The 13,788-nt window shown below is 42.6% G+C and overlaps 1 pseudogene; it reads right to left on the bottom strand.

Annotated features, from left to right (window-relative positions):
* Nucleotides 1–13,073: 13,073 nt before the first annotated feature.
* Nucleotides 13,074–13,191, bottom strand: LOC126099261 (5S ribosomal RNA; annotated as a pseudogene).
* Between the last annotated feature and the right edge of the window lie 597 nt (nt 13,192–13,788).

Here is a 13,788-nt window from a genome sequence, read left to right as displayed (position 1 = left end):
AATGACCTGTTAAAAGCACTATGCGTGGACTAGTTTTTCTACTCCGCATCCATTATTACTTATCTTTAATTTCATTTGAATCCACGATTATTTTATAAGGTCACCATTTGCAAGTGTGTGAATTATTTGCAATAAATATTTGTTGTTGTTGTTGTGGTCTTCAGTCCTGAGACTGGTTTGATGCAGCTCTCCATGCTACTCTATCCTGTGCAAGCTTATTCATCTCCCAGTATCTACTGCAACCTACATCCTTCTGAATCTCCTTAGTGTATTCATCTCTTGGTCTCCCTCTACGATTTTTACCCTCCACACTGCCCTCCAATGCTAAATTTGTGATCCCTTGATGCCTCAAACCATGTCCTACCAACCGATCCCTTCTTCTAGTCAAGTTGTGCCACAAACTTCTCTTCTCCCCAATCCTATTCAATACTTCCTCATTAGTTACGTGATCTACCCACCTTATCTTCAGCATTCTTCTGTAGCACCACATTTCGAAAGCTTCTATTCTCTTCTTGTCCAAACTAGTTATCGTCCATGTTTCACTTCCATACATGGCTACACTCCATACAAATACTTTCAGAAACGACTTCCTGACACTTAAATCGATACTCGATGTTAACAAATTCCTCTTCTTGAGAAACGCTTTCCTTGCCATTGCCAGTCTATATTTTATATCCTCTCTACTTCGACAAACATCGGTTATTTTACTCCCTAAATAGCAAAACTCCTTTACTACTTTAAGTGTCTCATTTCCTAATCTAATTCCCTTGGCATCACCCGACTTAATTTGACTACATTCCATTATCCTCGTTTTGCTTTTGTTGATGTTCATCTTATATCCTCCTTTCAAGACACTGTCCATTCCGTTCAACTGCTCTTCCAAGTCCTTTGCTGTCGCTGACAGAATTACAATGTCATCGGCGAACCTCAAAGTTTTTACTTCTTCTCCATGAATTTTAATACCTACTCCGAATTTTTCTTTTGTTTCCTTTACTGCTTGCTCAATATACAGATTGAATAACATCGGGGAGAGGCTACAACCCTGTCTTACTCCTTTCCCAACCACTGCTTCCCTTTCATGCCCCTCGACTCTTATAATTGCCATTGGTTTCTGTACAAACTGTAAATAGCCTTTCGCTCCCTGTATTTTACCCCTGCCACCTTCAGAATTTGAAAGAGAGTATTCCAGTTAACATTGTCAAAAGCTTTTTCTAAGTCTACAAATGCTAGAAACGTAGGTTTGCCTTTTCTTAATCTTTCTTCTAAGATAAGTCGTAAGGTCAGTATAGCCTCACGTGTTCCAACATTTCTACGGAATCCAAACTGATCTTCCCCGAGGTCGGCTTCTACCAGTTTTTCCATTCGTCTGTAAAGAATTCGCGTTAGTATTTTGCAGCTGTGACTTATTAAACTGATAGTTCGGTAATTTTCACATCTGTCAACACCTGCTTTCTTTGGAATTGGAATTATTATATTCTTCTTGAAGTCGGCACGTATTTCGCCTGTCTCATACATCGTGCTCACCGGATGGTAGAGTTTTGTCAGGACTGGCTCTCCCGAGGCCATCAGTAGTTCAAATGGAATGTTGTCTACTCCCGGGGCCTTGTTTCGACTCAGGTCTTTCAGTGCTCTGTCAAACTCTTCACGCAGTATCTTATCTCCCATTTCGTTTTCATTATACATCCTCTTCCATTTCCATAATATTGTCCTCAAGTACATCGCCCTTGTATAAACCCTCTCTATACTCCTTCCACCTTTCTGCCTTCCCTTCTTTGCTTAGAACTGGGTTGCCATCTGAGCTCTTGATATTCATACAAGTGGTTCTCTTCTCTCCAAAGGTCTCTTTAATTTTCCTGTAGGCAGTATCTATCTTACCCCTAATGAGACAAGCCTCTACATCCTTACATTTGTCCTCTTGCCATCCCTGCTTAGCCATTTTTCCCTTCCTGTCGATATAATTTTTGAGACGTTTGTATTCCTTTTTGCCTGCTTCATTTACTGCATTTTTATATTATCTCCTTTCATCAATTAAATTCAATATTTCTTCTGTTACCCAACGATTTCTACTAGCCCTCGTCTTTTTACTTACTTGATCCTCTGCTGCCTTCACTACTTCATCCCTCAGAGCTACCCATTCTTCTTCTACTGTATTTCTTTCTCCCATTCCTGTCAATTGTTCCCTTATGCTCTCCCTGAAACTCTCTATAACCTCTGGTTCTTTCAGTTTATCCAGGTCCCATCTCCTTAAATTCCCACCTTTTTGCAGTTTCTTCAGTTTCAATCTGCAGTTCATAACCAATAGATTGTGGTCAGAATCCACATCTGCCCCAGGAAATGTCTTACAATTTAAAACCTGGTTCCTAAATCTCTGTCTTACCATTATATAATCTATCTGATACCTTTTAGTATCTCCAGGATTCTTCCAGGTATACAACCTTCTTTTATGATTCTTGAACCAAGTGTTGGCTAAGATTAAGTTATGCTCTGTGCAAAATTCTACAAGGCGGCTTCCTCTTTCATTCCTTCCCCCCAATCCATATTCACCTACTATGTTTCCTTCTCTCCCTTTTCCTACTGACGAATTCCAGTCACCCATAACTATTAAATTTTCGTCTCCCTTCACTACCTGAATAATTTCTTTTATCTCGTCATACATTTCATCTATTTCTTCATCATCTGCAGAGGTAGTTGGCATATAAACTTGTACTACTGTAGTAGGCATGGGCTTTGTGTCTATCTTGGCCACAATAATGCGTTCACTATGCTGTTTGTAGTAGCTAACCCGCACTCCTATTTTTTTATTCATTATTAAACCTACTCCTGCATTACCCCTATTTGATTTTGTATTTATAACCCTGTAATCACCTGACCAAAAGTCTTGTTCCTCCTGCCACCGAACTTCACTAATTCCCACAATATCTAACTTTAACCTATCCATTTCCCTTTTTAAATTTTCTAACCTACCTGCCCGATTAAGGGATCTGACATTCCACCCTCCGATCCGTAGAACGCCAGTTTTCTTTCTCCTGATAACGACGTCCTCCTGAGTAGTCCCCGCCCGGAGATCCGAATGGGGGACTATTTTACCTCCGGAATATTTTACCCAAGAGGACGCCATCATCATTTAATCGTACAGTAGAGCTGCATGTCCTCGGGAAAAATTACGGCTGTAGTTTCCCCTTGCTTTCAGCCGTTCGCAGTACCAGCACAGCAAGGCCGTTTTGGTTATTGTTACAAGGCCAGATCAGTCAATCATCTAGACTGTTGCCCCTGCAACTACTGAAAAGGCTGCTGCCCCTCTTCAGGAACCACATCTTTGTCTGACCTCGCAACAGATACCCCTCCGTTGTGGTTGCACCTACGGTACGACCATCTGTATCGCTGAGGCACGCAAGCCTCCCCACCAACGGCAAGGTCCATGGTTCATGGGGGGAAATATTTATTGTATTTAAACGATAATCATTTTCTTTCGGTAGCATTATAAATTACACAGGATTTAACTGCGCAGTTTATTTATTTATAATTTATTTAGCTAATCTGCCTACTACATTATAATAATGTCCTTTATTAAATGCATCGTCTTTAAGGTGTTGATGTAAAATTGCCCCCTATGACTCACATTAAAGCGATCCAAGGTAAGGTGGTGCGTTTCCCTCATAAAGAGCGCTGCAATTGTAACCCCCTTCCTCTGTGGACTGCAGTTCCGGACTCTTGCAGTGAATGTCAGTATGACACTCGGCTTTTCTACTACCTACTAGTTTTATGACGTCTCTCTTTCTCTCTCTGTCCTAGCGTTCAAACAGTCTGATGGAGTCGACTCTTTTCATCATTTGGCAAATTTGTTGTATTTTATTTTTGGCCTGATGGCCTAACTATCGCTACACTCGTCGGTTAATCTAACGGAGAGAAGTCGTGTACGCCTCCGTTCTGGTAATCACGTCAGTGTATCTTCGTGTTTTAACTGTTTGCCTATCGTAGTTTCGGAGGTGGGGTCCTCTAACTTTAAACGAACCTGGAAAACCTGAAAATTCTCAGGCTGACCAGTTGTCATGTTGTTGAGGTCTTCAGTCCTGAGACTGGTTTGATGCAGCTCTCCATGCTACTCTATTCTGTGCAAGCTTCTTCATCTCCCAGTACCTACTGCAGCCTACATCCTTCTGAATCTGCTTAGTGTACTCATATCTTGGTCTCCCTCTACGATTTTTACCCTCCACGCTGCCCTCCAATACTAAATTGGTGATCCCTCGATGTCTCAGAACATGTCCTACCAACCGATCCCTTCTTCTAGTCAAGTTGTGCCACAAACTCCTCTTCTCCCCAATTCTATTCAATACCTCCATGTGATCTACCCATCTAATCTTCAGCATTCTTCTGTAGAACCACATTTCGAAAGCTTCTATTCTATTCTTGTATAAACTATTTATCATCCATGTTTCACTTCCATACATGGCTACAATCCATACAAATACTTTCAGAACGACTTCCTGACACTTAAATCTATACTCGATGTTAACAAACATCTCTTCTTCAGAAATGCTTTCCTTGCCATTGCCAGTCTACATTTTATATCCTCTCTACTTCGTCCATCATCAGTTATTTTGCTCCCCAAATAGCAAAACGCCTTTACTGCATAAAGTATCTCATTTCCTAATCTAATTCCCTCAGCATCAACCGACTTTATTCGAGTACATTCCATTATCCTCGTTTTGCTTTTGTTGATGTTCATCTTATACCCTCCTTTCAAGACACTGTCCGTTCCGTTGAACTGCTCTTCCAAGTCCTTTGCTGTCGCTGACAGAATTACAATGTCATCGGCGAAACTCAAAGTTTTTATTTCTTCTCCATGGATTTTAATACCTACTCCGAACTTTTCTTTGTTTCCTTTATTGCTTGCTCAATATACAGATTGAATAACAACGGGGATAGGCTACAACCCTGTCTTACTCCCTTCCCAACCACTGCTTCCCTTTCATACCTCTCGACTCTTATAACTGCCATGTGCTTTCAGTACAAATTGTAAATAGCCTTTCGTTCCCTGTATTTTACCCCTGCCACCTTCAGAATTTGAAAGAGAGTATTCCAATCAACATTGTCAAAAGCTTTCTCTAAGTCTACAATTGCTAGAAACGTAGGTTTGCCTTTCCTTAATCTTTCTTCTAAGATACGTCGTAGGGTCAGTATTGCCTCATGTGTTCCAACATTTCTACGGAATACAAACTGATCTTCCCCGAGGTCGGCTTCTATCAGCTTTTCCATTCGTCTGTAAAGAATTCGCGTTAGTATTTTGCAGCTGTGACTTATTAAACTAATAGTTCGGTAATTTTCACATCTGTCAACTTCTGCTTTCTTTGGGATTGGAATTATTATATTCTTCTTGAAGTCGGCAGGTATTTCGCCTCTCTCATACATCTTGCTCACCAGATGGTAGAGTTTTTTGTCAGGACTGGCTCTCCCAAGGCTGTCAGTAGTTCTAATGGAATGTTGCATACTCCGGGGGCCTTGTTTCGACTCAGGTCTTTCAGTGCTCTGTCAAACTATTCACGCAGTATCATATCTCCTATTTCATCTTCATCTACAAAAAAAAAAATGGTTCAAATGGCTCTGAGCACTATGGGACTCAACTGCTGTGGTCATAAGTCCCCTAGAACTTAGAACTACTTAAACCTAACTAACCTAAGGACATCACACACATCCATGCCCGAGGCAGGAGTCAAACCTGCGACCGTAGCGGTCGTGCGGTTCCAGACTGTAGCGCCTTCAACCGCTCGGCCACTCCGGCCGCCCCATCTTCATCTACATGCTCTTCCATATCCATAATATTGTCCTCAAGTACATCACCCTTGTATAGACCCTCTACATACTCCTTCCGCCTTTCTGCTTTCCCTTCTTTGCTTAGAACTGGATTTCCATCAAAGCTCTTGATATTCATGAAAGTGGTTCTCCTTTCTCCAAAGGTCTCTTTAATTTTCCTGTAGGCAGTATCTATCTTACCCCTAGTGAGATAAGCCTTTACATCCTTACATTTGTCCTCTAGCCATGCCTGCTTAGCCATTTTGCACTTCCTGTCGATATCATTTTTGAGACGTTTGTATTCCTTTTTTCCTGCTTCACTTACTGCATTTTTATGTTTTCTCCTTTCATCAATTAAATTCAATATTTCTTCTCTTACCCAAGGGTTTCTACTAGCCCTCGTCTTTTTACCTATTTGATCCTCTGCTGCCTTCACTATTTCATCCCTCAAAGCTACCCATTCTTCTTCTACTGTATTTCTTTCCCCCATTCCTGTCAATTGTTCCCTTATGCTCTCCCTGAAACTCTCTACAACCTCTGGTTTAGTCAGTTTATCCAGGTCCCATCTACATAAATTCCCACCTTTTTGCAGTTTCTTCAGTTTTATTCTACAGTTCATAACCAATAGATTGTGGTCAGCGTCCACATCTGCCCCTGGAAATGTCTTACAATTTAAAACCTGGTTCCTAAATCGCTGTCTTACCATTATATAATCTATCTGATACCTTTTAGTATCTCCAGGGTTCTTCTTGTCATAATCCGACATAAATTAGTTGGTACACTCTTGAGCTTGCGTGCTGGAAAAGGAGCCTGACGTTATCGGCTTTCACTGTGTTGTCAATTCTGCTGAATAAACTATTGTGCCTTCAGTTCTCTAGTAGTGAATGTCAACTGATGCAAATTTTTTGTCAGTTTCGAGAAAAAATGTAAATCCTGTTCTGCTTAAAATTAAGAACTGTTTTAGATTTCCTTAGAGGAAATTACAGCGATCTGTACAAATACGCAAATTGCATAACTGTTATATGGTTTTATAGAATAAAGAGATTTCATAAAACTTCCTGGCAGATTAAAACTGTGTGCCCGACCGAGACTCGAACTCGGGACCTTTGCCTTTCGCGAGCAAGTGCTCTACCAACTGAGATACCGCAGCACGACTCACGCCCGGTACTCACAGCTTTACTTCTGCCAGTATCTCGTCTCCTACCTTCCAAACTTCACAGAAGCTCTTCTGCGAACCTTGCAGAACTAACACTCCTGAAAGAAAGGATACTGCGGAGACATGGCTTAGCCACAGCCTAGGGGATGTTTCCAGAATGAGATTCTCACTCTGCAGCGGAGTGTGCGCTGATATGAAACTTCCTGTGGCTAAGCCATGTCTCCACAGTATCCTTTCTTTCAGGAGTGCTAGTTCTGCAAGGTTCGCAGAAGAGCTTCTGTAAAGTTTGGAAGGTAGGAGACGAGATACTGGCAGAAGTAAAGCTGTGAGTACCGGGCGTGAGTCGTGCTTCGGTAGCTCAGTTGGTAGAGCATTTGCCCGCGAAAGGCAAAGGTTCCGAGTTCGAGTCTCGGTCGGGCACACAGTTTTAATCTGCCAGGAAGTTTTCATATCAGCGCACACTCCGCTGCAGAGTGAGAATCTCATTCTGGAAACATCCCCTAGGCTGTGGCTAAGCCATGTCTCCGCAGTATCCTTCCTTTCAGGAGTGCTAGTTCTGCAAGGTTCGCAGAAGAGCTTCTGTAAAGTTTGGAAGGTAGGAGACGAGATACTGGCAGAAGTAAAGCTATGAGTAACGGGCGTGAGTCGTGCTTCGGTAGCTCAGTTGGAGAGGGCTAGCTGCCCTCTGTAATAAGAAAACTGAGTTAATGGATCAACAACGAACTGAAACGGGTGTCTTTCGACGTCCGCCCACAGCAGATACAACGAACGAAAACGAACAAAATGAGATAAAAAAAAAAAAAAGTTGGTAGAGCACTTGCCCGCGAAAGGCAAAGGTCCCGAGTTCGAGTCTCGGTCGGGCACACAGTTTTAATCTGTCAGGAAGTCTCATATCAGCGCACACTCCGCTGCAGAGTGAGAATCTCATTCTAGATTTCATAAAGTTCGTACTTTGTACGATTTATACAATAACAAAATTGGAAAAATAAGAGAAAAACGTTTTTCGAACTTCATACATAAGAAACCAAATGGACACGAAACGTTGGAGAGATCTGTTGTCTAGCGAGGTATTTCGGTAAGCAATATATATATATTCAGTTGTTTTCGAGAGATAAGTCTGAAACTGTTTCCCACACGGGAAAATTTCTTCTCTTTCAAGAAGAGTAACAGAACACCGCGTGCAGTCAAAAACTTAACACAACTAAAAAATAATTGACGTGGTTAGAGAAACTATAGAGATTTACAGCGTACGTGAATTTCAGAATTATTACTTGATTTTTGTAAGAATTAGGGAGTTTAAGCGATGTTCTGTGACCTCGAAGAGCGAAGCGCTATGGTGGATGTCTGCAGGCAGTTCTTAAAAAGTCGTAACTTGAGACCATAATGCCCACATGCCAAGTACACTACTGGCCATTAAAATTGCTACACCAAGAAGAAAAGCAGATGATAAACGGGTATTCATTGGACAAATATATTATACTAGAACTGACATGTGAGTACATTTTCACGCAATTTGGGTGCATAGATCTTGAGAAATCAGTAGCCAGAACAACCAGCTCTGGCCGTAATAACAGCCTTGATACGCCTTGGCATTGAGTCAAACAGAGCTTGGGTGGCGTGTACAGGTACAGCTGCCCATGCAGCATCAACAAGATACCACAGTTCCTGAAGAGTAGTGACTGGCTTATTGTGACGAGCCAGTCGCTCGGCCACCATTGACCAGACGTTTTCAGTTGGTGAGAGATCTGGAGAATGTGCTGGCGAGGGCAGCAGTCGAACATTTTCTGTAAAGGAAATCTGGCAACACTGTAATCGCAAGAACGTAAACTAACTTTGCCCGGAGGGTGTCGTAGTGCAGTGCAGATGGTGCATTGGATAGCGCTGGGAGTTAGTCTGCAATCGGGGAAGGATTCGATTCTAGGTAGAGTTTTATTTATTTTTATTTGCCACGTGTGGTCTGCATGGTACGGTATCTGGCATCTGAATGGTCTACAAAACATTTGCAGTTACGTAATATGGACACAGAAATGAAAGTACAATCGTTTTCATTGGTGAGCTTGGAAAGAGGCCTTTTGCACGTCATGAAAGAGAATTATTTCGCACCACTGCAGCTACTAGATTCCAAACTTGTTTTGTGTGTACCCTCCCCTAATGGTCCCATCGGTTAATGGAAATTATTTTTCTTGCCACGTGCACGTCCATTACATTTCGTTAGGACTTTATGCACGACTAGCAACGTGCTTTGCAAATAATTTCGGTGGGACCACAGGGTGAGGGTACACAGAAAACAGGTCTGGAATCTAGTAGATGAAGTGGTGTGAAACAATGGCGTCACCAACGTACAAAAGGATTCTTTAAAAGCTGACCAGTGAAAACGATTGTATTTCCATTTCTGTGTTCGTAATACGTAAGTGCAAATGTTTTGTAGATGTCCCACTGTAATCGCTGTATGACTTTTAAGACGCCAGGTATTGTACGATGTTGACTAAATTAGGAAACAATAACATATACCCTCAACCCAGAATCACACCCTCGACCTCCTGCACCAGCTGCGCAGCAGTGGTATGTGTGCTGAGAGAGTTAATTACCGCACATGTGATTACAATGTTGCCCGACTGGCAATATTTATTGCCTATATTTAACGTCCATTTACTCCCCAAAATAGAAATTTTGTGACAGACTTTTTTGCACTGCTAGTATGAGAGGAACCGCTTTGTGAAGTCTGAGTGCGCGAACATTTCTTCACCCTGTATACAAATATTATTAGAATACATTTACAACCATTACAAGCACTTTTCGCCCTCTTATTAGAAAATCAACATAGTATTACACAAGTTATTAGCAAAATTGGAAGCCGTGCTTGCGTTACAGTACAAAATATTTACATCAAAATTACAAAATACATATGGTGAGTCTGAAGGAAGTGTCTCTTTTTGCCCTCTGGACACAAGTTTCTTCATGCAAAGCGTTTTACTTTTTATTATTCGCACTTCCATAATGATTTAGTGTCTTTTGTTAATGGCTATTTGCGTAGATAATCACTTGAAGTATGCAATGATGAGTCAAAAGATTATGACCATTTGCTTAATAGCTTGTCTGTCTGACTTTGCAACGAAATACATCACTGATTCTGCGTACCGAGGATCCAACAGTCTGTTGGTAGGTTTCTGGAGGTAAGTGGCGTTAGATGTCTACAAGCAGGTCATGTAATTCGCGTAAATAACGGATCGCTGATTTACGTACGCCACGACGGCCCCCAATAGCGACCTAGATGTGTTCCATAGAATTTACGTCAGGCGAATTTAATAGCCAAGTCATAAACATGAGTTCACTAAAATGCTCCAAAAACCAGTGTAGCACAGTTCTGGCTCCGAGACACGGAAACTTATACTGCTGAAAGATGACATCGCCGTCGGGGAAGACATCAAGCATGAAGGGATACAGGTGGTTCGCAGCTGTCAGCGTGTCTTCGATTACTATCGCAGGTCCCAAACAAGCCCAGGAGAATGTCACTCATACCATAATACTGCTCCTACTTTCCTGTGTCCGTGGCGCGCTTCACGTTTCGAGCAGCCGTTCACATCGACGACCGCGTTTGTGAAGACGACCAGCGACCTAGTGTAGCAAAAATGTGATTCACTCGAAGAGCCGACACGTTTCCATTGATCGACGATCGAATCTCGATGGTCTCGTACTCAATGCAGTCTTATCTCACGATGTCGTTGGGTCAACTTGTGAACACACAGGTGTGGTCTGCTGCGGAGCTCGATGTTCCACAACGTACAATGAACGGTGTGCCTGAAACACTTGTGCGTGCGCCAGCATTGTGCTCTTTCGGCAGAAACGCCACAGATCACCATCCATACTACTTTACAGACCAGATAAACAGGTGAAATTCGATCAGCTTCGTCGTTTTCGAGATACTCGTTCACAGGCACATCATAATAATAACCTGGCCTTTGTCAAAGTCGCTTATCTCAATAGATTTCCGCATTTGCAGCCCATATCTTCGCTACGATCCCCCGTCCGTGTCTACTCCGTTCACATACTTTTGTTACCGCGGCACTTGCCCTAGCGCCTCCAGGCAGCATCCAAATTCGCGGTGGGTAGTGGTCACAATGTTTTGGCTTGTCAGTGACATTGGTAACTTGTAGAATGAGTAGGAGAGGAACTAGGTAACATCAACTGCCTTGATACTAAATGCAGCTTGCGGCGGATTTAGGCTGTGATATACTAAGCTTGTATAAAATCGACTGTAACTTTTTTATATACCTGCAGGACTAGAAATGTAGCATATCGTGGTGTTTGCTGACATTTTCAGATTTTATTTGATACTTCTCATGATGTGATCGATTCAGTGATTTAACTGTTATTAATTTCTGTTGTTCAGCGTATTATTCATAATTAAAAATAGTAGTAACTTTCGTAATACTTCTCGTGGAATCGTTCTTAGAGTTGCAATGACCTCGTCTCATCGTCGCGATTTTTATTTAGTTTTAATGTGTAATGTTTGTAGGGTCTGTAGCGTACTTACCTTGAAAACGCAACGTTCATCCTGTATTCGCCATTGTGTCTCCTGCATCCTCTTGATTTATGCCTGCGTGGACACGTCGGGGAGAGTCCCACGCTCACCAGCCACTCCGCTTGGCCAGCACGCGAGCCGTGCCCAGCCACTGCATTCACCACTGACAGGTAACACACCCTCTGCTAGCTCTTGCAGCAACAACCGGTTCTCGTAATGTCTCAAGGTACTGGGGTTGAAGAAAAATATGAAAACACTGCGAGAAATGCATGCTTGAACATAAATGCGGATGCTAGCCAGCCTGCAGATTGTGCTTCTTTATTTGACCACGAATGGCATCCTCCATACACTGCAAGTGTCAATCGTGGTCCGAACAGTGCTCTATGTATTTGTTAATGTATTGTGTCAGAACTAAGTGAGTTCGAAAGTGGGAAAATTGTTGGTGTCCTTATGGTGGATGCTTCCATAACCAAGCCAGCTCCAACTCTTTGATGTTTCAAGAGCCACAGTATCGAAGATTTATACCGCATGCAGGGAAAGCGCAAAAAAACATCATCCGCTAAGTCACAATGTGGAGGAGAGGATGCGTTAAGTGATTGTGACACAAGGCCACTGAAGATGATTGTGGAGAAAAATAAGAGGCCGAAAGCTGAAAAAAGTACTGAAGAACGTCGCATTCATGAACCATGTCAGCACTGAAATAGCATGAAGGGAGCTCCAAAACTAGGGGATCGCAGGATGAGCTGGAAACCCACTGCCACTCGTCAGTAACGTAAATACCCGTGTGAGGAAAACGTGCTGCCAACGCTATAAAACCTGGACTATAGAGCAAAGTAAAAAAGTAATTTGGTCGGATGAGTCTTATTTCACACCTTTTCCGATTTCTGGATGAGGTTACGTCCCGACAGTGAAACATAGAGAGCTTTGTGATTGTTTTTATACCAAAGTTATTGTATTTCATAGGCCCCAAGGTTGCATTATTGCCAATGATTATATGAGCATTCTAGCTGCTCAAGTCCGTCCCTTGGTACAATGTTTATTCCCCAAATGGAAGGCCTCTTTTCCAAGACGACAGGGCCTGTGTTCACACAGTTCGCTTCGTCCAGGACTGCTTTCGTGGGCACGAGGCTGAATTATCCCATCTCCCCTGGCCAACGTAGTCAACAGATCACAGTACTGATGAGCCTTTGTGGTCTTCTTTGAAGACAAGGGTGTCTCATCGCTATCGACCACTATCATTGCAACCCGAACTTGTGACTGTTTTGGATGAAGAACGGTTTAGATTCGCTTAAAAACAATACAGGACCTAAAAGCTGTTTTGAATGCTGTAAACGATTTGACTGTCTGAGCATTCCTCTTAGATTGTTTGTAGATGATGCTGTCATTTAAAAACTACACTGCTCCCGAACAGGCCATGAAGGCCTAACGGTACCGACCGGCCGCCGCGTCGTCCTAAGACCAAAGGCGTCACTGGATGCGGATGTGGAGGGGCATGTGGTCAGCACACCGCTCTCCCGGTCGTATGTCATTTTCCGAGGTCGGAGCCGCTATTACTCAATCAAGTAGCTCCTTAGTTTGCCTCACTAGAGCTGAGTGCACCCCGCTTGCCAACAGCGCTCGGCAGAGCGGATGGTCACCCATCCAAGTGCTAGTCCAGCCCGACAGCGCTTAACTTCGGTGAACTGACGGGAACCGGTGTTACCACTGCGGCAAGGCCGTTGGGTGATGCTGTCATTTACCATCATCTTAAGTGTCAGATGATCAAAACGAATTGCAAAATGACTTACACAAGATATCTGTATAGTGCAAAAAGTGGCAATTCACTTTAAATTATGAGAAATATGAAGTCATCCACATGCGCACTAAAAATAATCCTCTAAATATCAGTTACACGACAAATCACGCAAATGGCTGTTAACTCAGCTATATTATTTGAAATTACAACTATGAATAATTTAAATGGTTCAAATGGCTGTGAGCACTATGGGACTTAACATCTGAGGTCATCAGCCCCTATAACTTAGAACTACTTAAACCTAACTAACCTAAGGACATCACACACATCCATGCCCGAGGCAGGATTCGAACCTGCGACCGTAGCAGTCGCGCCGTTCCAGACTGAAGCGCCTACAACCGCTCGGCCACAACGGCCGGCTAATAATTTAAATTGTATGAGTCACATGGAAAATACAGTCAGGAAAGCAAACCAAAGACAGATTTTATAGTTTGAGTCTCATCTTGATCTAGAATATGATGGAAGCTGCAGAAATGAATTAAAATTTGTGCTACGGATAGGACTCAAACCCGGTCTCCTTTCTTA

This window comes from Schistocerca cancellata, chromosome 1 (genome assembly GCF_023864275.1).
Source record: "Schistocerca cancellata isolate TAMUIC-IGC-003103 chromosome 1, iqSchCanc2.1, whole genome shotgun sequence".
NCBI lineage: Eukaryota > Metazoa > Arthropoda > Insecta > Orthoptera > Acrididae > Schistocerca > Schistocerca cancellata.
This window is presented reverse-complemented; position numbering and strand designations above follow the sequence as displayed.